Raw genomic sequence first — 25,381 nt, 5'->3', positions numbered from 1 at the left:
GGGAACAGCACTCTACTTCTGTACAACCTGCTCATGTGTTGTATTTCTCTTTATGCTGTAGATGATCAATAGTATTGTGAACCATTTTTCTATTTTTCTTCTTTTTCTCAGTTTGTGCAGTGTGTACTTCCTTGTTCTACATACAAGGGATTAAGTTACAAACTATTTTCAACATTGCTTATGAATTTAAAGTCTGGAAAAGAAAATATCCTCCTTAGGGTTATGGGTTTTGATTATATCTTTCTAATTGCATGTATCTAGTGAGATTACATCACATATTCCTCAGATGTGACCAAAGTGTATGGCTCAAGATTTATGAGATAAACATTAAAGTGCAAATGCATAACTGCAAAGTAATGTAATGTCAGGAAAATTGGGTTGAAACTTCCAGACTAACCGCAAGTGGATCCAAAGCAGAGGAGAAAAATGCAATTTTTCCTTCATCTGCTATGTATTAGGGATTGCATTTTACAGATGGTATCGTATTGTTCTTTGCCAGTATTTATATGTAAAGTGGTATTTGTGGAATTGCCCTAATGACAGGAGTAACTGCACGGAATTGCTATGGGGTTTAGTAATATATACACATAAAAAGGCTGTGCTTTTGTTATCATGCTCAGTAGCTTCCATGATCACGAACCATCATTCTGTTGCTGCTCTGCTATTGAGCTGTAGGTATAATATTTTTTTCTTGTTCTGGTGAGGTTGAGCAAGACATTTGGTTTTGGTTGGATTATGACCGGGTCACCTGAGCTGTCAAAGGTGGAAGCTGTGGCTTAATGTAGGGGGTAACAAAAGTGTATCTCTAAATTTCTCAAGATTTCTGGATCTGAGATCCATCCATCAGCTGACTGGGAGCGTGGCACCTGGGTAGCACATCTGGCTCCTGCAGAGTGAAAAGCAGAGTAGCGAAAGGGATTTCCGCTTTGCAAAGAGTCAAGATGCTGCCAATCTACAGCTTTTCATGGCTGAGGCTTCCCAGTTCCTATCATTTTCTGTTGTGGTATGGGGGCAATTTGCCTTGCATTTCAGCAGATTAGTGCACCTGCTGGAGTATTGCCTCTAGCTCCTGCTGAGCCATTTCAAGCACTCATAATGCAGTCATTTGTGTCAGAAAGGTGGCAGAATAGGGCTTTTAGCTTGCAACCCTGCTGGGATGTACCACTGTATTTCAGACACTAAGGGCAAGCTGCCTGGGTAGTAAAACCATAAAATATTGCAAATAAGAAAATACTGAGAACTCAGTATTTCTGAAAAGAAATGAAAATAACCTTAAGCACTTTCTTCCATTTTAATATTCATTTAGTTCTGAATGCCGTTTGGATACATATAATCATTTTGACCTTTTTTTTTTTTTTTTTTTTTTTTTTTTTTTTTTTTTTTTCAAATCATAATTCCTAAAGTTAAGCATCTAAGACTATATTTAGACATCTCAGTGAAAGTGCCCTGGTTTTCAAAGGTGCTGAGCAATTACAGGGATGGAGAAATGTGATAGCTTTTGTCCTGGATTCCTAGGCTTAAAAATTAACACCTGAGTGTGTTGTTGGGTAGGATCAGAACTATGAGCTATTTTAAAGGCTGAAATCATATGGCATTGCATGCTAATTGCAATTTACCCTTTTTAAGTAAGAAAAAGGTGAGGACTATAAATGCTTAAATTAAATTTAGAAATGTTTGAATATTGAAAGGGAAAGAAGAAAAACTTCAGCAGCAGTAAATTATTTTACACCATTGTGAAATATGGGCAGTCAAGGCAATGTTATTTATTTATTTATTTATTTATTTATTTAAATAAAGCTTTAAACAAAATGTCAAAAACTTGTTAGCTCAGGTCTGTCCTGAAGGAAGCATTTTGTTTTAATAGTTATAAAATCTGAATATTAAAGAACAGGGTGGGATCACTGACACTACTTTAATTGCAGTGGCATAAAGGTGTTACTCAGGTATGATGGTTAGTGCTGTAAACCCAGCCAAAACCTTTAACTACAGGCAGTCTCCTCATTTGGGAAACTCTCATTAGTGCATAAGGTCTTTGAAATGACTGCATCTCTTTCCAGCTTAGCAGTTCCTGCTGGGCATTTAGTTTTCATACTGTTGAGTTTAGTATTCTGCGTATGTGTGATTTATGGCTCTTTTATGGCTCCAGTGAATTGCCACAAATTGTTTGGAGGAAAAAAATCTTCTGAGAAGGAAAATCACTTGCCTCGCAGCACATGCTTTTAGTCTTGTTTTGTTTGCTTTCACATCCGTGGGTGAATATTAAAAGTGCTCAGAGTAATGGTCTGTTTTTCAGGTATTCTGAAAATTGATTTATTTTTATTCTATACCAACAACAAGTGGTCATAAATGGAACAGAAAACTCCTTGAGAATACATCCTGTGGGAGAAACTCCCGGAGTGTTTTGAAGCCCTAACTGGGGACTTTCTTTGGGAAATCACTTCTGTAAGAGTTGTGGTCAATTGGGCATAGCGTTGGGATGGGGGAATTTGTGGAGCACTGTAAATAGGTGAAGCTCAGCATTATAGGAAGTTGTGGAGAGCATGAGCAATGTAATAACTTTTTCCGCTTGCAAGAGCTTGCTGCATACAAGGAACCAGCACCTAAGGGAGCCAGGTTTAGGGGAATTTTTTGTTTGAAACGAGTCTGTGACAGGAAGAGATCTGTCTGCCCTAGATTCTTTCTGGCAACAGAGAGCTGTCACTATATGACCTCGTGTATGAGGAATACAAAATACTTTAAAGGTCACTCCCAAATATAGCAGAGAGACACAGAATCATGGCCATTATTTCTATCTCCAACAGTGTGACATTCCTTGCAAGTACCAGCAATTACTTCCTATCCCTAAATGCATTTCTAAAGTGCAGACTGATGTGGTGTGTAAACCTCAGTTTGCTCTCTTATTCTTGCTCCAAACTCGATTGCAGCTTTCTTGCAAGCAGAAATTTAGTACTATAAGAACGTACTTACACATGAATACATACTTGCTTTTAAGCACGTTATTCCTAAATGCTGAATTCAAAACCAATCTAGGCTATCTGATGATCTCTTTGCTGTCATTAGTGTCTGTGGCCATCGTGCTATGATGGACAACCTACATCAACACAATGATGTGAGAGTTCCATAACAACTTAAGCTATGGTCCTAGATAGGATAGACGTGTAACTTCTTTTCATGTTCAATGCTTCATGTGCACACAGTTGTTCACTTGTAGTTTTAGAATCAAGGCTCTCAGTATTCTGCCAAGAGAAATGCTAGAGAGAGAGTAGTATAAAACAAGCTTTGTTTTCTACTCTTAAGGAATTGTATTACAAGACCAAAAAAAAAAAAAAAAAAAAGCTGTGGAAGTTGATAATTGCAGACCTGGCTGCAGCTACAAAACATAAATGACTGACTGAACAACCTATAAGCATTCAGCTTTCCAGGTCTTTTGAGTAGTTTGAGAGTGAGGGAGCACCAGGTGCTGAGAAGCTTGGACCATGATGGGCCACCAGGGATAGTTTGGTGCAAGGCCAGTTTAGGAAATGTTTTATCAATGATTTGTTTCTTTTATTTCAAGTGGGTGGTAGCTCAAGTCTGTTAGTAGTAGACTGTATGTAAGGCAGTAATGCATAACAAATAATTTGTGGAAGACCAGTCCCAAGCTGTATAGCACCTTCAGCTTCTCATCCATTGGGAGGGTGAAAGAATATGGCTGGCATGTGTTTTTCAGAGGGCTTCTCAATAGCTCCGGAATGCTTGTTGCAGCAAGGCTACTGCTACTAATGTATGTGTGGAAGCCAAGATGGCAACAGAAAATGGAGAAGAGAGCAATACTGACTTGGTGGAACCTCACTGCTGTTGGTTTGTATCAGTTGTTTGTGAATCTGACTGTAAACTGTAGCTTAAAAACAAGTGCAACTACTGAACTTCCTTTTGCTTGGGAAGGTAGCAAAACATCCCACCCTATTGGCTTGAGAAGATGCAGTGGGGTGATTTGAGTTGTCTCTTGTGCTCTCTGAGCAACACTGAGTCATAAAAGATTCAACTGAAATGCCTACTCAGTGAGAGGTGAGGATAATCAATGTTTCCATTCAGTATAAATTAACTTTGGGGAAAACATGTATTCTATTAAAATGTTAGGTTAAAGTAGACTTCTATTGCAATAATAATAATAATAATAATAATAATAATAATAATAATAAAGGGCTGAATCCATCATGAATGAGTTTGCACAGCTGCTGACTTCATGAACAGCCTGGCACCTTGAGAAGGGCAGTAGTGGCACTGTGCAATGTGAAGATTGTTGCTCAGCAGTTTGACAGGGTTGGTAGCGTGCACTGAAGATGAAGTGCAACAGTTTAATGTAAGAGAAGACTCTTTCAGGTGTCCTGGAGATTTATGAGTCTGGGAAGAGTTTAGAAGAAGTCGAAGTCACTGCCCACAGCTGGAGGTCTTCTTTGACATCCTTTCTAAAGTTGAACAAAAGGAGGAGAAAAAAGTTGTTGCCTTGCTGAAAGTCTTAGAAGAAAGGCCAGTTTGGTTTTCTTTCTTTCCTATTTTTTTTTTTTTTTTTTTTTTAAGTTAGAAACAAGGAAGAAATGGAAACAAGAAGAACCTTTGTGCTCTGCAGCCTGTCCTGTAGTCTTAAGCAAAGAATAAGTAACGTTATGGCATAAAACCTGATTAAGCTGGGGCAGTCTGTCTTCCAAGCAGCCTTTTATGAGCCAGATCTTCATCTATTTATTTCCTATTTTCAAAGTTATTGCCATGGCATCATTAAGTATTATGCATGCTGTTGGTGTTCCATAAATAGGAATAATTGTTGTTCTAGCCAGAAGGCTGGTCTGCTCCCAGCTCTTGTTGCACTGGAGAGATAGTAGGATTAAAAAGAGCTTTTAGACCCTGGGAAGTTGAAAGAACACTTTCTGGAAACTGTCTTGTGTGCGTTATCATGTTTCCAGGCCAAAGAATGGATTTAGCTTATTTCTTTCAGGGCATCTGCAGGAGACAAATATTCTTCAGTTTGGTTAGCTTTAATACAAAGTATCTGTGAGCCTTTTGAGATGCCAGTTGGAAAGCAGATATTTTGAGCTACATCAAGCTACAGTATTAGCACTTCTAAACCGTAATTCTAGAAGCCCCATGCCTGCGAGTTTATCACCAATTTAGTATGTAACCAAAACAAATTTTTCCCTGATTTTCTTACATAATTCATTTTACTGCTTATACCAATACAATTTATAAACAGAAGCTTGTTATTTACAACTGACATCTCTATGTGGCTTTATGCTAACTTATGAGCAGGATAGCACCATTGTCATCATTTTGGAGGGTAGAAGAAGGAAATCCAAGCAAAGTTTGCAAGTTAGCCCATTTTCTTGTGCTCGTTTCCTTATAGAACTTGGCCAACCAGCAACAAATTCACAGTTACTGCAAGCAGTAAAACTAAGTATGTTAATCAGACAGAAAAGCTCTTGTTGTGGTTCATCTTCAAAGCTATCACTTTTGGTGACAGAAATGCAGCCAGCGTCCAGAAAAAATGGGCACTGTAAGAAATCAATTGTCTGAACTCATTGCTGCTAGTGAAGTCACCTTAGTAGTGTAATTTCCAAACAACTTTGGGACCTTGCACATATTTAAGTAGATTTATCTTTAGTGAACTGATCTGTCTGACATTAAATTCCATTGATTTTAAGCAATACTTGAGTGCGCTTTACAAATATGCATTATTCAGTGTACATGGGGAAAAATTAAGTTGACACTGAGTTAAAATCTTAATCATTTGATATTCAAATGTTTCATAGGCATAGATGAAGGTGAAAAGCTAGTTGTGCTTTGAACATCTTCCTGCTCTCTCGATTATGGTCAGATGGAGGTGAAAAGGCTCCCAACCAACCTGTGAGAGGGCAGGTTGTGTACTCTGGCTTTGCTCCATGTGAAGGCTTCTGTTACTTGCAGCTATTTGGCTGCTTGCTTTGTGGTAGCTTTCCAGTTGCTCTCTGTGCATTATAAATCCAGGTCTCAGATCTGATCCTTTTATAGCTAGAACTTTATTCTTCATTATTGAAGGTACAAGGCCTGGCTTCAAGTAGCTTGGGTTCACAGCAAATCATAACCAGCCACACAAATTTCTTGTAAACTGTCTACACAGAAAATAAGCATGAAGAAAAGAATGCTACTTAGTTTTAAGACTGGTACACTTAATTAATTAATTATGCTTCTGCCACTTTTGTTTTCAAGAGATATTTTAAACCTATCCAGGAATGGAAGGGAGAATTTAGAATAAATTCACTGCTGCCTTAAGTTTGTCAAATCATGCAGTTATGCCATGGGTTTGAGCAGTGAGGGCCATCTCACTGTCACAGCTGTCCAGGAAGGTGGTGGAGTCACTGTCCCTGAAGGTGTTCAAGAACTGTGGTGATGTGGCACTGAGGAATGTGGTCAGTGAGCATGGTGGGATTGGTTGGGCTTGGACTAGATGATATTAGTAGTCTTTTCCAACCTTAATGACACTATGATCTGAGCATGACCTCTCCCTTTGGAGAAGGATGGATGATGGCATATGCTGAAGCAAGAGCTACTGATGTTTAGCCTATGACAGGATATGCCGTAAGGAGTACTGGACATTTAGCACATGAAATAAAGTCATTACACACTTGTGCTTCCCATTGCATTGTCTTGCCTCAAATCTGGTTGGACGTATCAAATGGCATGTTAGGAGAAAACGTGGCTTGTGAGTTCAGCCATAATTGTGAAGTGTTAACTGAAGACTTCTAATTTTTTGTGATATTGGATTTACCCTCATTGGTCTTTTCTGTGCTTTTGCATCCTGAGTAGTCCTTTCACTGTGCAAATACATTTTGTGGTTATGGGTCCAAATCTACAGTAATGCAAACACTCATGAGATTTGCTTTATTTTTACAATTTGTCTTACTGAGATCATGCGGTGAAATTTAAATATATGCTCAACTGTTTGCAGTAAGTTAGCATTTACCCAGTTCCAAGTGGTGTTGCACAAAATTTTTAAATAAAACCAAAACTTCATCATTTTCCCAAAGTGTACTGATTTAACCATTACAGAATAGCTCGCTATTAGGAGTTGTCTGGTTTTCAATAAAATAAGCAAAGTAATTAATTTGACTTCTAGAATGCTACAACGGCTTTTATTTTGTTTTATTGCTTTTATTTTTAAAGAAGCTACAACAACATTTTTCCAATGTAAATGCTAATTTATGCAAGCAGAAATACTGCATAGATTTTTGCAATAGATTTTACAATTCCAGTACTTTAATTCATCTGAAGAGCTTAATTGTTTATAAACTACTCAAACAGATAAAATTGTTTTTGTTACTGGGAGGGAGAAAAGGCCAATTAAAGCTCCTTCCAGCTTCAATTTTATATTCTTGCAATTAAAAACTATAACTTGAGTTCCATCCCTCTGGGGAAGCCATGCTCAACTGCTGCCCTAATGTGGCTGCTCTGCTTCTGCAGTTGGAATGAACTGGCTCAGAACCAGTTGGAAGTCAGTGCTGGTGACTGCCATTCCTCCGGTATTGAGTATGAGCAGCATTTGACACTGAAGTTATGAAAGCGACCAGTGTGCTTGTGCTAGCACTGCTGAGCTTAGTGTTGCTTCTCTTGTATGCTGGAGAAAGAAAACTAGTTTTCCTGGGGTTGAAGTAATAGGGGGTATATTTTGTAGGAAGTCATGGAGGAGATTATGGGTAGATGGCATTGTGTGGGAGAACAATGAGAAGAGAGATGATTTTCCAGCTACCTTTATCCATCGTGAATAATAATTAACAAGCAAGTAATTGCATTCGTTCAAGCTCACTACCCTATTTACCCAAAGGCAAAGTGTGATGATTTCATAAAAGATTTCATTCATAAAACTCTTGAATGAGTAAAGCAATTTTACACAGATATCAAAGAAGGATTCTGTTGTCTTTCTCACGTTGTAACTTATGAATGAGGAAGGAGAGGGGTAAAACTTCCAAACTATCAAAAGGGAACGGCATTTGGTCTGCTTTTGAGTCTGCCTCTGTTCAACCAAGCAGTTGATGCTGGATGAAATTTTGCATTTGGCAGTAGTGCTTACAGCTGTAATTATATTAGAGAAGTGTTGTCATGTAGAGAAGGTAAGACTCTGTCCTGGCTGACTTACTTTTAGTGTAGTAAGTGAACAGGCTGTGTGAAGCCTCTCAGTGGAAGGTGCAGCTCTTGGCAGAACACCAGAACAATGATCCCTCCTCCACCTGTGAATTGCTGTCCCAGATACCACCCTATTTTACAGCAGTGCAGCAGATGAGTCTTGCATCTGTTAACAAGTTTGGCAGAGGTGTTTAGGCACTGCAGAAATGAGAATGAACAATGCAAGCTGTGACCCATGTACCGAAATGCAGGAATGAATCATGCATTTTTAGTCTTTAATGATACCAAGTCCATATTTAGAAAAAACATTGAAGCTTGAGACATTCACCAAGTGCTCTTCTAGTTGATTGCTGTGTAGCATCTTCCCTTGTGTAGTATTACAAGCTAGAGTTCCCGTTACTATGTAATCCTCCAGGGTCAATCAGATCTCAGTGCAAAATATTCAAGGGAAGCCATGCTTCTGTCAATAAACCTCACTCTCAAGAAGTGTAATTTCCCATTTGATGGATCTCATTACCTGATGTTGCCACTGGATGTAAGCAGATCTCCTAGGCCACGTGGATGTTGAGCACTTTTGCTGGATGTGTCCTGTAAAGGAGAGATGCTTTTAGACAATCTGTGGGCAATTTATGATTAAGTAGCAGAAAGATGGAAAACACACTGGAAAGGAGGAGACAAATGAAAGCAAGACTGTGACCTGGACTGTTGTATGCATACTTTTTTTCTTTTTTTTTACCCCTTGATGATGGAGATGCATAAACACCTCTGACTGACTTAACATTGCTTAATATCTGTAAATGCTTAACTACATAAACCAAAACATAATTGTTCTATTTCTGGTAAATGTATTAGGCTTTGATCCCTGTAAATCATAGTCAATACATTTGTCAGGAGAGTAATCTCCTGAGTAGTTTATTTACTTACTTTTGCTCTAGCTTTGGAGTAGAGGATATAAACAAACAGTCGTATCTGTAGCGAAGCGGGTTCATGATAAAATCCAGCTTTACAATTTAGATTTCAGTTATTTGGATTGCAGGTCTTTCTTACAGAAAAAATAAGTGTTTGTGTTTTTTTTGTAAAAATTGTTCATGTATAGTATAATTTGAATCATGTACCATCTCTTTTTTTTTAAATGCTATAGGCATTTTTTCTCTACTGTGCAGAAATCCTAGCAATAGGAAGTACTCGTTTTTTTTTTTTAACCTTAGAAATACTTGTGTGGTGATTATTTAATAGAGCTTACCAGCAATTAACAATTTCTAAAACAATGGGGTTCCAGAATTGTGCACTTAGTATAAATTTATTTATGGTAACATTCAGTCCTCGAGTTTCTTTTGCCTCAAATACTCTGCCAATGCAGTTCCTGGTCAGTGACCAGCCAAAAGCCCATACTTTTAGATGAATTTCAGCAAATGTTGGAAAGAAATCTACAGTTCTGTGAAATCTGTGCTGCTGTCAATCACACGTGTGCAGCCAAGCTGTGGTGGTTGGTGCCTGTTGGCAATTGTGCAGGCCAGGTCCTGTGTCTTAAGGCAAAGTTAAAATGATGGTTATCTTGGGAATGTCAGGATGGCTTAAAACATACAATGTGCCATTAGAAACTTCAGGAAAGGAGGAAATCTGGATGATGATTATTTTTTGAGGGGAAGATTTCTCAAATTGAGTTGAGTAGTCTGCCTCAGAGACCGTCTTGCACATGTGAATAGTTTCTCAGAAGAGGTAGCTGAAGCCAATAGCAAGTCAGTGATTCAAGAGCAGGTTTTGAGCAAGTTAGTGATTCAAGAGCAGGTTCTACAAGCTGCCAGAGAAGCAGAAGGAAATAATCTGAGGTACCTTGCTGGAGCCTGCTAATTTTGTTCTTATGAGTCTCCATTACAGTGAAAGACACAAATCAAAGTAGGAGCTAATGGTTTGGGTCTGTTTTTCTTTTTTACGAATACTTTAAGAAGGTTTTTTTGTGTTCAGTGGAGGAATACGGTTGTTCTTACAGTTACACATCCTTAAACTGAAGGGGCCCCATCCTGTGCATCTGTGTTGGAGCAATGTTTGATGTAAGACTGCAGAATAGTCCACAAGAGGTCTAAATGGAGCTTCTGGAAGAGATGTTACAAATCTGCTCCAGTAGCTGAGCTGCTGATGAGCATAACAGCAAAGGATGACGAATATGGTGTTGTGCAGTATGTTGTTATTCAGAAGTCTCCAGCATAATCTCATAATAACTTTCTCTGGTAGCGCTTTGTTACTCGTTCAGAAGCCAACATCCCCTACTGAGCGGCTGCTTCTATACCAGTTACAATGAATAATCTTTATTCTTGTGACTGGTAAATGTTGTTTAAGTTGCAGAAGTGCACCTCAATTTACAACTCATTTCTGCAGTGCTGAGTTCTTTTTTATGTGATTTCACATCCGAGCTGAAACTTGAGGTAAGCTCTCAGGGGATAATGCCATTGTGAGTACTTGAGCATGAGGTACGTAATTCAACATTTTAGCTAATATTTACTTCAGAAACTTTGTGCATTTTTAATGCTCTACTGTAAAAACAGCTATTCCTTCTGGTTTTTGCCTCCCAGTCACCCATAGGACAGTGACTCATTAAAATTTCATGGCAATATTTAGAGAAATATACTCCCTTCTTTAGCATGACTAACCTGCAAGAGAATCATGCCAAAGTTTCAAAGGTACTTCAATATTTTACTCATCTTTCTTAGAAAGCTCATTATGAACGTGATCTCAGCAGCAATGGTAGACATGAAGCTGTGCAATATGAACAAATTTTGCAGTAAAAATAAAGGGACGAAATGGCAGATGTGCACTGAAGAATAGTGTCGGCATATGTCCAAATGCACTGCAGGTACTTTACAGTTCCTCTCCAGCTTTGTCTTGGGCCCAGAGAGAATCTGTGAGCAGGGTGTCTCCAACACTGAGAGACAAAAGACAGCACAGGGATACATGGCAAAGTTGAGAGGAGTGAGTGGGAGGAAGGTGGGGGGGAACAAACCACAGAAAACATGTCTTCTGAGCTTCTTATGCTGTTTTTTGTTTTAATTTCTTTAATTTTTTTCTGGGAACTTGCAAGGAAAATCTTGTTTTACATAAAGTATAGCTTGAGCTCCAGGAGCAGCACACTGTTAGTGAAGTGCAGGTGTGAGTCACCCAAAGCATTTCCCACAGCCTCTAGAGTTGAGACTCATGGGAAAAACAGAAACCCCAGCAGCCAGCAATAAACATGTCTGAAAATACTTTGAGAAGTAGCTCAGTGTTTGGGTTTCATGCCAGTAGAATGGAGAAAACATGTATTGAGATGGTGATGTTCTGCGCCTTAAATAGTTGGCAAAATAAGGTGATCACAAACTGTCCTTTGTGCCATTGGCTTATGCTCCATCCTCATCGGGTGCTGCTCCCTCCCCTGGCACACACTGTGAGTTTAACCCTGCTGGAAGCCATGGGTTTCTCCCATCTGTGGGTAGTGCAGATACAGGATGGGAACATGAACCATCATTCAGGTGAACATTCTTGCAAACACCTTAGCAGAAAGATTTGTAACCCATCATGAAGAGAAATTTCTAAGAGGAGAGAACCAATCCTGTTAGTTCTCATAGTTTTGTTTTTTTTTGTTTTTTTTTTTCTGCCAGACCACAGCTGCTCCTGATGTGACTGAAGGTAGTTCAGGAGGGACACTTAACACCAGCCTCCCTGGATGGGTGTAGATAAGATGAAGGACACATCCCATAATGGCAGCCCAGAGACCTTGCTAGGTGCTGGTAGCCAGGCTAAGACATGCTCCTGGAGCAGAAGAGCTCTGGGATCACTGCCCAGGGTTTGACCAGCAACAATCTCCTCCTGTAACTGGGGAACACTGAAGTTCCTGTAGGATATCCCAGTTACTGCAGAATCAGGAAGCTGCTTGAAGAGCCATATCTCTTTTTCAGCCAAAGGCCTGAGGATTTTTAGATGAACCAATAAATTCTTTCTAATCCCTTCTTCCAGTTTAAGCATTCTGGTGTTTATCTGTAGATGGATCAGCTTCAGACTTATCTCAGCCCAGGGTAACGCCTGCACCAGATGTACTGCACAGCAGCAATGGTAACAGTGGTGTTAGCTAAGCTGTCCAGTGTGCTGTGCCCTTTCTGTGACAAAGTCACATCCCAGAATTTGCCAAGGATCAGCCCTAACCAAACAGTTCAAAGTGAGTGAAACTACCACTACAGTATGATGCTTCAGGAAGCCTGACATTTTACTTGGAAGTTATTATGCTATTAATCTTGAAGTAGGCAAAGATCACCTACATTAATTCTCAGATTATTATAATTAGGTCCACTAAACTTTACATGTATGTGAAAGAACAGATACATAACATGAAGTACAGTAAGCTAAAGTTTTCTTTTTATTTGGAAAGATGTTCAACAGATATCAGCATTTTCCTGTTAGCTGGTCTGACCTGCAAGGTTGCTTTAAGACAGTGCCGTGAAGTTTCATATTTTGTGGATTGCTTTAAAAAGATAGCCAGGTTCCTGGGAAACAATTTCAGTTTGATATTAAAACAAAAGGGCTTTAAATCAATCTTTTTGTTTGAGTTTGTCACATGTCTTGTGCTTGTCTTACATAGCCTGTAGGAAAAAACACTGGTTAATGTGCTGCTCTGGAGCGCTCATGAATTTATGTCTAATGTTTTCTAACTACTTTACAAAAAAAAAGCTGTATTAAAGGTGCTTCATGAGTGACTGAAGAAATATTAAACCTGCTAAAGAGATCCCTAGCTGCAAAGGGATATTTGCGTTAGAACAAGTGCATCAGTCTCTATGGATTCGAAGTTAGAAAAATGGGAAATAACTGAAATTGCTTTAAATCAAATTTGGGAGATTGACAGTGGAAAATGGTCATCATCAAACCTAGAGACATATGATAATAGTTGTTTTCTTGGAGAAACAGACGGGAAAATTTTGTGGTTAAGTGGTGCCTGGCTTGCATAGATTCCCTGAACAGAGAAAGCAAGCAGAAAGCTCATTTAAATAGACCTTTGGTGTCACTTCAAAATCCCAAAAGCCAAGTGAGATGAGGGGACTGAGCAAGGTCACACAAATGAATTGTTTGTGTCCTTGAAACTGCTGTCAGCTCTGCCAAGCAGGCAGTTGGCAGCACCTTCACCTCCTTGATGAACCAGAGTTCTCCATGGGATGAGAATGGGAGGGAGAAGCCAACAGCTGTGTGCATGCAGACAAACTCCGTGGAGGGGCAGTGACATGCATCTGTAGGAGAAGCTGGTCTGGTTGGGCACTGCTCTTTGTAGACTCTTCTTAGAAAGCAATAATGCAGTGGCACAGCTGCACAGAGAGGTTGTGGGGTCACCGTCCCTGGAGGTGCTCAAGAACCATGGGGATGTGACACTGAGGGATGTGGTCAGTAGGCACAGTGCGGGGTGAGTTGGGGTTGGACTGGGTGATCTCAGTGGTATTTTCCAACCGAAATGATTCTATGACCTGAAGATAAAGAGATAAGCAGATAACAAATACAAAAATGAGATTTTACTGAAATAAGCTTTCTTGCAAACTTTCTTTTTTCCCTTCCTGTTCCTTCAAGCAAATACTTAGCCAATTTATGTTCTCATTAATGCCAGTATAAAAACTCACACCTTTAGTTAAGATAGGATGTGATTTTTTTCTGTGTTAAATATCAGTATTTTCATCAGCTATGGAAGTACTCTCTCTGTAGGAATAAACAACATTCTCGTGGAAGTGACGTGGTGTTGTCTGCTGTTGGTTCCCAGCAAGGAACATTTTACTAAAGTTTCTTGCATGTTAACTAAGGTAGATTCTGAGTTGGGCCATTAAATCAATGTCTTTCCATTTTCATTTAGAATTGATCTTTTTTATCCGTAATATGATGAGTATTTCAAGCAAGTTTTCCATTTGTCCTAAGTAATTTCAGTTCCCTCTTCTGAGACTGATTTAATGCAGACCTTTCCAAAGACATCAAGTGTGCACAAATTATTTTCCATACTGAACATGCTCTGCAAGGTATATTTTTTTGTTTTAATTTTAATTAACCACATCTCAGTTACAAATATTTGCAATGAAAATCTAATAAAGCTTGCCTGGGTTTGATTTTCATTACCATTACAAAACTAGAAGCAAATTAACAAACATGCATGAAAGGATCATGAACCGTCCTGAGTATACAAGGGATAACTTCCAAGGTTTTTACTTCCTTGGATTTCTGAGCTTGCCTGGTTGTGGTTCTGACAACGCTAGAACTTGAGTCAAATTTGAAAAGAGAACATCCTATGGTTTTCTGCAGTCAAATGTTCATAGCAGCAGAGAGTCTGTCTTAACATTAAAAATCTTCCTATAGATTTCTTCTATGATGCCGTGTCACAAATCAGGCCTAAGCACATAATTTGAGGTGCAAATAAGAAAGGTAAACAAAGTGGTTTCAACTTTGCTGGCCTTTGTGGCTCACATGCCTTGAGTCTTGCTAAGACTCATTTCAGTGATAATGTTTAGATTTAGAACAATGGATTAATGTCTTTCAGATGAAAAGAATGAATGATGAAGTAAATACTTTTGTTTAGGCCAAACATGAGGCAGAATTTGTTATAATTGTCTAGGTATTTTCTCAAAGATTTTATTAGAGTAATCACAGTATCTCTGCTTTTTGTGCATCTGTTCCCAGATAAGCTTTCCCTGCAGAACCGTGTATGCTTTTATAGAGATTACCTCAAAGCTTTGGATTCCTAAATTTATAGTTCAATGCATGGAGACCACAACAAACACATCTGCACAGCTCCTTCTGTCTGTCTGCACCAACATCATCTGTTCTTCTAGCATGGGATTAGTGAGAAAAGTTGGTAATGGAAAGACGTTGTGGTACTGGAGTTTGGAGAAAGTGAGAATTCACTATGAAATTAGAAGGCTACTTGAAATCTGAGGCAGCAGCCTGCTTCTTTATAGCAAGTCTGTCTAACTTTATATCGAGAAGTTAAATAAGAATTTTTACAGCTGGCTTTGAATCCCTAAGCCTCTGTCTTTCATACTGTCTAAAGCTTCTTGGCTGTGAATGAAAACCCACTGTATTGGAATTAGTCTTGCTGACTTTCACAGCTGTGCTTTAACGTGCTCAAGATGAGAATTTCATTATGGAGCCTTTAAAACTGTTAATTCTTAGTGAGAATGCTAACAGTAATAGAAAAATAAAATGCGCAGACCTGTAGCAATAGATAAAGGTTGGCTCCTGTGAAGTGGATTGGTTGAAAAGAGTAGGGACAAGATTAAAAAACAGTTTGAATACATATATGTTTGCCTTTCAAGTGACTTGTTTTGGTTGTGTCTGTTTTCCTTCTATAAACATTTATGCATTTGAAATGGCATTAATGTTAATGGAAAGCAAATTCTGAAATTGTATGTGTGATTACCTCCAGAGCTGAATTTGAAATGCTAAGTGTCCTGCTGGTAGGAAAAAACCTTTGCCAAATGTCAAAATCTCTTTCAGGTGTTGAGAAAGTGGTATTTCAGACCTTAGACCTAAAGATTTGCTTGTGTGAGCCCAGTTCTCAGCACTATATTGTCCCTGAGTGAACAAACGTATCTGGGAGCACGCTACAAGGAAGCTTCCATTTTATTTCACCTTGTTGGCACCCCATATATTTATTAGCATGGTATCTGCAACAGACATCAAAGAACTGTTTCTCTGATTCTGCTGATTCTCTGTGGCATTCAGGTAAAGGTCAAACAAAGCTACACTAATTTACAGTAGAGATTGTTGGTTTTTGATAACCCTGAACTCATTTTTTTGGAGGCACAGAGCTCTCTACAGAACTTGAAGCCCATTATGGTGGATGCAACATTCTCCTTGACTTCTTGGGCAGTGGCTCAGTGCTTTGAGCTTTTTGTGCTTCCTTCCTTGTGGCCTGTTTTCCTTATCTCATTATTAAGTGACTTCACGGAGAGTTGCTATATCTCAGTTGAGGCATGTGCCAAATAAGTGAAAATAACATTTCTGCGCTCTTCTAAGCTTTCTCAGATGTATTAATCTCAGAGGTACAATGAGGCATAATGAAATTGTTATTAAAGTTTCTCTTTAATGTGAGGATGAATATATTATCGCTGCTTTAAAGGGTATGTAACATATCTGTTTCATGGTCAGAACTTATTTATTTGACCCTAGTTACCTGGTTAAGTTGTTTTACTGCCATCTTGTGCAGAGGTTAAATGCAGTGTGCACTGTGCAAAAATAATGAGACGTGCATATTTGGAAATATACTCATGCAGCCCTTAGCATTATTTAAAGTGCAGGTACTGTTGTCTAATGATGATGAAGATTTCACAGTGCTGAGCAAACCTTACTACAATTTCTCGTGTGTCCTGCAGCTATGGGAAGTCTGCTCAGCAGGGCATTGGGTGGGCATGGCTCTTCAAAGAAAAACAGCAACATGGAGTTCAAAATCATTAGTCATCCACATTGTGTGCTTCATTAAAGGCTTTCTGTGCCTTAATATGTGCAAATCTGTTGAGTACCTCTCAGAGAATCCAGGCTACTACCACCAGTGCTCTGTGTGAAGGGTCTGGGTGCAGTCGTACCCAAAGGCTTTTTAACCTCAGAGGAATGATTCCCTACACGCTCCCCTGGGCGCTTAGCATTTGTAGATAGCAATAAAAAGTAACAGTAGATACATTTAGAATGAGGCTAAATTTGAGACAAAATTTGAGGCACAAATAATGGCTAAGATATTAGACAGATAAATAAATAGATACATGATATATCCACTCTTCTACTCTAATGTGGCATTATATTTCTTCAGGGCCAGGCTGCCTAAACTTCCCATCTGACTGCAGTGGAGTTGAAATATATCTGTTTTTTTTTTTTTAAGCCCCTTGTGTGTATGTCTGGACACTGGGACTATCTCAGAGCTGTTGTCATTATTTCCTTTTTTTTTCCTCTTCATCTTTGTTTCCTTTTCACCATACACAGAAGATGGTTGCCTTTGGTTGGCCCCAGTGGTATGGCATGCATCTCTCCACTAGGAGGATGCATGTATTTTTGACCCAACAGCATTTATTTACATTTCAATGTTTCTAACATGATTTGTGGCACAATATTTAACTAGCAGCAGCATTTTGACACTCCTGGTCTGGGCCTGCTAAAATCATCCATATTAGCCTGTGATTCTGCATAATGAAATGAAATGGAACTTGGTGTGATACATCAGCTGGGAAATGTTGCCCTTGCTGGGGCTGGGCAGCAGGGCAGTGTGAATCATGATGTTCAGAAGCTTTCCTATCAAGGACGTATTACAAATGTTAGCCAATGCTCATCAGTAAAATACAGGTTTATAGAAAATGGTTTCAGAAAGCTATAAGTGGGTTTGTTTTTACTGCTGTTGAGATAAAGCAATTCTGGAATGACGATGTAAATGTGACGTTGTTAATTAGTTGCCTGCATTAGCTCTGCCTCATGATGATATGATAGAATGTTTTCAGAATTGTCTAAATAGATCATTTCTCTTCTGGAGGCACAAAGCATTACTTAGCTTAGCAACTCAAGGTATGTTCTTCCTTTTGCCTCCTTTTCATGCTTTCAGATAAAAGGAACGTTTTTGTCAATTGGTGTCTGTAAGAGCTGGAAGGCAACCACTGACATTTGGGCCTGGTGAAGAGCTCAGCACCTTCTCTCTTGTTTTTTTTATGTCAGCAGGCTTGGTGATGTCTGGCATCCTTTTTCTAGCTTGAACTTGGAATGTTTTACAATTAGATTGCATTAATGTGGTAGCCTTCTGAATTGAATGTGAAACAGGTTTCAGGAAAAAAAAATTGTGAGGCTGAGTCTTTGAGCTGCCTTCTTATCTCTTGCTTGGGTTTTGTTTCAGTTATAAGAACTGTCATCTGTACTGAACAAATAAGCACTGAATTTTTAAAAGAAGATTTGTCTACCCTAGATCTGCATCCTGGCATGCCTGTTCTATATCTTCATTAGAAAAGTTAATGAATCAAGCAGCACTGTGCCTCCCCTTAAGGTGATGCTTTTCATCCCTGCTGAGGCTAGAATGTGGGGAAGCTGTGGTCTCTCCAAAATGACAATAGAAAACTAGTAGCAGGATATATGTACTTTTTCCACAAATTTGTTAAAACTTCAGTGCTTAGGCATTTCTGGATAATGTTGTTTTCTATGCAAAGTAATATACGTGACATTTCTGTTATAAGATTAGTCAGAATAGCCTTGTGATTTATGCAGTAAATCTATGAGCCAAATTCTGGGAAGACTGAGGTTAAAAATAGGGCAGTAATAATGAAAAAAACTGAAGTAATATGGCCATGGAAAATGTTACATAAAAAATTCAATAAAAGATGATAAAATGAATTTAGAAGATGGTCAGATTTGATTTAATCATCAGGGAAAGAAAGGAACTTATGAAAAACAAGGATCTCCCTTCTGCCTGCCTGTCTTCTCTCATACTTTTTTAATGTTTAGAGGGATCTTGTACCATAGAGTAGCTGTATGTGCAGTGATGGCTTTCTGTTCTGTGGTTGGGAATGGGGCTGCCAGCCTTTGTATGCCCATCCCTGGGCTCTGCCTGGGCTCCTGCTTGTTGCTGCATGACAATACTGCATGCCGGAGCCAGCCTGGCACAGGACTGAGCCAGGCACCCTGATATAGTGCTAATCCTGTGCCTTTCCCTAGGCAGTGCATTTCAGCAAGGTTGGTATGAATTCTGAGTAGCAACTTAAAGACTTTCCTCACTGTAGAAGACCTTAGTGGGGAAGAACAGCTCATCCAGTCACTGATTTCCTTGCATGGGCTTGGAGCTTTGTCATTTAGTGCCCTACAAACTTAACTCAAGTTGTATGTTTTAGCTATAATTGATTCAGTGTACATCTATCCTCCACATCGACTTCTATTTCTTCCTTTGCTCTCTCAAGTGTAATTGTATAAATTTTTAGGTCATTTTGGAGAAAATTGGCTATAATTGCTACATACAAAGCTGAAAGTTAGAAAATAAAATATCAACAAGACAAGCCCTTGGGAATATCAGGCATATCATAATACTGCCACTAATCAATTCAGTGAGACAGAAGATCGAGGTGGGTTTAGGGCCTTCAGCCTTTACGTCTTTGTTTGAATTATTGAAGCTCTCAGTTTTGCGAAAGGGGGTCCAGTGACATTGCAGGGATAATAAGACATCCAATGTGTTCTTTTCCAAGCAGATGGCAACAAGGACTTTTTCAGAATGCTCAGACCCATAGGATCTCTTTGCTTTTATACAGAAGCAAGGAAATGGAGTGCTGCGTCCTGATGAGAAGAGAAAAACACATTTCAGCCATGTTCAGTTGCTTATGGGAAGGACCAGGTTCACCTGTGTTAAAGATTAGGAAAAATCTTTCTTCAAGCTTGCATCCAGGATAGGTAAAAATGCATCTGCTCCTTGGGTGACTTTTGTCATCATATTTCCTAGCATTTGAACCTTATATTGTACACTGATATTTGCCAGCTGCTCATTTTGTGTAGAACTGATAAAGCAGAGAACAGGAGTGAATGAAGATCAGGGAATGCAGATCCCTGATATCAAACTACTGGTTGTTTTAAAGCATTAGTTTGTCTTATGTCAAGCATATAGCCTGGTTCAGTTGCTGGAAGCAGACGGCAGTTGCAATGAAGCTCTATGGGTGGAACATCGCATGGCGATAATTCCTCCAGGTGAAGGGCACTGAGGTGAGATGCCTTTGGGTTTTGTTTTATTTTTTGTTCTCAAACTCAGCTGGATGGCATAGAAGGGCAGGGTGGGGAGGGGAGAAGTACTTTAGGTAAACAAACATGGGTTTGACTATGAGAACATGATGAAGATCTTCAGCAGATATATAGGAGTACTGCTTGTGTCAATTCTAGAAGGAACTTTTCACTGTGGACAAGAAATCTTGATGGGAAGCATATTTATTTAAAAAAAAAAAAAAATCTTTACAATCCTACAGCTTTCTGCTGATAGGCTTGGGATTAACATAATTGGAAACTTTTTTTCAGATTCTTCTATTAGCAATTCTTTTGTGTTATATTGCTAGTGGGAGTGCTTACATTAATTTTAAGATACCATATTTACTGGAACTAGTTACAGACATTTCCCATAGTTTTGTGTAACATAGCAAAAGCAATGATATGACTGCTACCTGCTGTCTGAGTGTGAATAGTCACCTAATGCAGTCATTACTAGCACAGGGCTGTAATTTGAATAAATACATTGATTTGATTATCTGCTCTCAAATAATTCTAGGGTGGTTCAGGATGAATGTTCATGGTGACTTTGCTATTCTTGAATTCCTTCTTTATTCTTATAGCTGTTTGCACAGTTCCTGTCCTGTCGCAATCAGCTCCACTAACTTTGCTTAATTTCTTTTTATTTATGATAGTTTCCTGTACAGCTCTTTCTGGTACAGATCATTGCTTTTGCAAATTATGTAGGCATTAAAGGAACAAAGAAAGCAACTGTTATTCTGATAAAGTATTTCTGAGACTGAAGAATATAACCACTCTCCCTTGTTTAAGGTAAATTGGAAAAATAAATTGGACCCCACCTCCTTATATCCATACTCCGTTATGAATGTTAATAGCTAAGCACTAGGGTTCAGCTGTTAAAGGAAGAATTTATTTTAGAGGCTGAATCATTAAATAGAGGAGCTGGGACATAGGATGTATATTGTTGGAATTTTATTCTTCCACAGAAGTAAAGGAATCAGACGTATTCATTTTGCTATTACACTGCTATTAAAACTAAAAGAAATACATATCTGAGAGAGTGCTTGTGTTTGGTGGAGAGATGACCTGGAGAGGAGACCAAAGAATATTTCTTGTTTTGCTTTGTTCCTGTTGTGTAGAAGGAGCAGGATCCTGGGGACCCCAGTAATCCTGTGCCAGTTTTCATGAATGTAGAACTGCATTCAGTAGTGTCTATTCAGTGAAGGCTGATTCTTCCCCAAAGTGCGGGATTGTTATGTGTATGCTGTTGATTTCTGGATATAGAGCAGTTCTTGGCAAAAAAACTCGATATATTGCATATGTGCCCTGTGAGGGTATAGCATGTCTGTAGTCAGTCTGGGGTTTTTGCCAGGAAAAGGCTACCTCATGTCTGGAAACCCCAGACAAATTCCTTACAAATCGTCCAGATGAGATTAAAAAAGAGGAAGAAAATTGAAACTCCCTCTCCATAGAAGAGGCTGCGTGAGTTACCTGTTACACCTCCTTGATGGAAAATAACATCAGCTACACCTGTGATATTCCTAAAGCCTTTTTATTCAGGTATCTTGTTTGCCTTTGTGTGGGTCACTAATCTGCACTCATCATTTTGCCCCTGTTAAACAGGAATTTGATAAACTACCCTGCTAGCATATGAGGACACAAGGGCAGCATTAAATGCCTTAACTTAGAGCTTTTTCTTTTGTTTCAGAAAGAAATTGGACTGGTTTGATGCAATTTGCTTTAGACAAATCCATGTCGGCTGCTCGTAATCTCCTTGTTATATTCCAGGTGGCTACAAACGCTTTGTTTGTTCCAGAATTTTTCCAGGAAACTGCAGCTAAGCTGCCTAGTCTATAATTTTCTTCTCCTCAGTTTATCCTTTTTGATATTAGGCATTAACTCTGTCCTTTTCAGTTTTTTTGGTGGCCTTGCCTGTCCCCTGCTTCTCAGAGATAAGTGCTAATCATTGCTCTGTGCGGTTGCTGAGGTAGGAAGGATTGTGAGATATTCGTAGGATTGCAGCAGAAAAATATCTGATGCTATAATCAAATTATCTTCTTATTAGAATACAACCTTCTATACCCTGACAATTGGCTCCATGCAAGGGTCTGGCATCCTGCAGTTTTACATCGAGCCATCCTGAAGTGGTGTGTGATAGCAAGTATTTACAGAGTCATAGAATTATTAAGGTTGGAAAAGACCACTAAGATTACCTAGCCCAATGTCAACCCATCCCTGCCATGCCCACATGGAATCCATGGGGAGAGAGAGCACTGTCTGCCCAATGCATGAGCTGCCTTCTCCCTTTGTCTCCTGCAGGCCATCTTCTTGCCTGAAAAAGAATGCTATGTATTTCAGTAGTTGCCATGGTAGCTAAATAAATTATTATTGAGCTGAGTAATAATTGCTTTATAACTACAAATCCAAGCAATCCATGCTGGCACATCTATCTGAAAACTTATGCACTAATTCTTTTCGTATTGATCTTTCTCCCTTCTTGGTCTTTTTGCATTTGTGAATTGTTCTATTTCACCTCTTAACACTGAGTAAAATTAAACCAAAGCTTTTGTGTTGTAACCTCCTTTTGAATCCAGCTGTTAGAAAGTCTCTCTGACCAGCACAACACAAGGTGGTACCTCTGCTTTGAGTGTGCCTATATGTGCTTTTACTTGGGTATTTTTCTGCTTTGCCTGAAGCACATTCTGTGATAATGCTAATAAATTTGTGATAATACTAATAAATCACATTATTGCAGGGGTTGGAAGGGAGCTCTGGAGATCATCTAATCCAATTCATCTTCTAAAGCAGATTTCCTACAAGAGGTTGCACAGGTAGACATCCAGACAAGTCTTGAATATTTCCAGAGGAGGCTTCACCACCTCTTTGGACAGCCTGTTCCAGTACTTGATATAAATCAGATATTATTTGATTTATATATATTAACATTAATGGACATGGGCAAAATTTTCATAGATTAGATGGAAATTTCCAATGTCCTTTGCCAGAACGCTGACAAAATTGGACCCTGGTCTTGTTGCTGATGACTGGTCTTATTGTGTCTCTGTTGCTTTGATTGTCTCTAAGGTCTGCTGCCTCTTGTTTGTAGCAGTGATGCTATATTTTTTTTTTTATTATCTGTATCTGGGCATTTTTTTTTAGATTGTTGGGAGGCTCACTAGGTTGAGATAACACAATAATTATGAATGTAGGAGTAGGAAACTGATGCAGCTGAAAATCGAATTATACATTTTTTGCAATTGACACAATTATTCTTTTCCAACACAGTACTTTGCAATTGACACAATTATTCTTTTCCAACACAGTACTATTTTCAGATATGTTGTTGATAAATGCATGTTTTTCTACTTGAGATCTGCTTGTCAGGCCCATGCTGAGATCCATCTTTATTTAGTTACACTTCTGAGGAGCAAATCCTGGTGATAATGCAATAAATCAAAGTCTTGTTGCATCGTGCAGTCCTCACAAGTTAGATGACTTTTTAAGCCTTGCAAAATCCCTGTCTTTGTCTAATGTTTCTAGGTAAACAGGTGCCACGTACCAGTTCTCATGACTGACACATCTGCCTTGGGGTTTGTGGCACAGCCCACAGCCAAGAGTTTAACCCAGTGTGTGAAATCTATGTCCGCTGATCTTATAAGGACGTTGAGATGCTTTGGGTATGTTTGTTCCTTACTCTCACTTATTTGAGGACCAATCTTTCTTTAGGAGACGTTGTATGTGGCTGCTTGGCAGCATGTCAGTTCTACAAAGGCACTGTAAAATCAGGCTGAGATATCTAGAGAAGGCAGAAGCGAAAGCAGTTTAGTCAACAGTTCAGCAGTTATAAATCTGGGAATACAGTCATAACAGAATCAAAACCAGGAAATAAAGGCTTCATCTCTTTATAAACGGGTGCTTCCCTTATGCCTGCAGTAAGATAGAAGGGAAGGATTCTGGTCTGCATTTCTAGTTTAGCATCTTCAGAGGAATGTCTTTTTTACACCTAAATCATGTTAAACCTTTGTGAGTGGCTTTCACTGCTGTGTGGTAGGGAGGTGTAAGCAAGCATGTTCGTATAGGTGATAGCAAGAAAATAGCCTAAGCTTTTCAAGAAGGAGGCTCTGAATTTTAAAATGTAACAAATGCACAGATTACATATACAAGTGGTGGAAGAATACTGTAATGCAGGGCCACCACTCTGCTCCTGCGTCTGTAGCTGTTTGCACTGACCATTGCCTTCTGTTTCAGTGTGCTGCTGTTTTGTTTACTACTGTTTCCTTTCTTTTCTATTGACATTAAAGGATAGTTGACTCGTGTTAGATTTTAATTTTGCTGTTAACATGCTTGATTGGAAAAATGTTCTTGTAACAGTAATAAAAAAAAATGTGTGCGAGGCAGCACAAATGACATGTAAGCTTATGCTGTGCGTTTTGGCTAATTGAAGATAAACAAATGTATTATCTTGCAATTAGTGCAGCTTGTATATGTAAACGGCTTTCTAGCAAGTTCAACAACTTGATTCAACATGCTGTGTTGGATTTGGCACTAGGTTTTCTTTTACTGTAACTTCAAAAGCTCCCTTCTGGTTATCCCTGCAGCCTGATGTATGGACAAGATACAATATCATGCTCTTTCAAACTCCTCTGCAGAACACAGCAATGGTGAGGAATTATAAGCATACTGGAAAATGCACTTTGTAGTGTGCTTTTGCAGCATCCTTTGCAGCTGATAAAGTGATGCCGGGCAGTGAGACACGTCAGCAATATAAATATGAATGTTAGCAAGCATCGTGCAATGTTTTTTTCTTTTTTAATTTCAGAATATATCCTGTTCTATGAGATGATTCCTAATTGATAGTAGTGATTAGCTTTCTTTTATTGTTACTATTTTCCTGTGAGGAAAAGCATACTGAACAGGAGAAATCAGTAGCTTGGGAATCATGGGAAGGAGTGCTGTTGAAATATGAAAGTGTTGTTGGAACTAGGCAGGCTCGTTTTGCCATAATTACCCCATTGACCCACAAATGAACTTTACTTCTCAAAGAAACAATTTCGGAATATTTCCTGGGAAATGTTTTGCTGTTGATGTGAGAGCATACAGTGCAAGATGCTAAAGACTTATCAAAACTTGTGGCTGAGGATTAGCATAATGATGAATGCAGCTGCCTAGTGCTGCTCTGCCGTCAGCTCATGGTGCACCCTATCTTTATAGGAGTGCTTTGTGTTCTTGTGAACAGCAACCCACCATGGAGCTGGGTGATACCCAAAGATGTCATCTGGATGTTTTCTGCTTTTTGGTTCACAATTTTGTAGGGTTTTGTTTGTTCATTTTGTGGTGGGTTTTTTTTGGTTTGTTTTTTTTTGTTGTTGTTGTTTGTTTTTTTTTTTGGTTTTTGTTTTTTTTCTTTTTTTTTTTTTTTTTTTCTTTTTAATCAATCACGTAGTTAAAGGTTCCTCCTTCTCCCACTCTATATAAAGCTGTGGACATGGCTACCTTTACTGGTGCTTGACCAGAGGCAAGCACAATGATCAAGCTT

At 38.9% G+C, this 25,381-nt stretch overlaps 1 long non-coding RNA gene across 1 annotated transcript in view; it reads left to right on the top strand.

Annotated features, from left to right (window-relative positions):
• The window catches only part of LOC128075160 (uncharacterized), a 70,960-nt gene that overhangs the window by 19,246 nt on the left and 26,333 nt on the right, over window positions 1-25,381 (top strand). The window contains exon 2 of the long non-coding RNA XR_008203672.1: window positions 22,601-22,676. This is a non-coding gene — a long non-coding RNA (uncharacterized LOC128075160). The remainder of the gene's footprint in view (window positions 1-22,600; window positions 22,677-25,381) is intronic.

The sequence above is a fragment of the Tympanuchus pallidicinctus genome, unplaced genomic scaffold (assembly GCF_026119805.1).
Source record: "Tympanuchus pallidicinctus isolate F22 unplaced genomic scaffold, pur_lepc_1.0 scaffold12, whole genome shotgun sequence".
Taxonomy (NCBI): Eukaryota; Metazoa; Chordata; class Aves; order Galliformes; family Phasianidae; genus Tympanuchus; species Tympanuchus pallidicinctus.
This window is presented reverse-complemented; position numbering and strand designations above follow the sequence as displayed.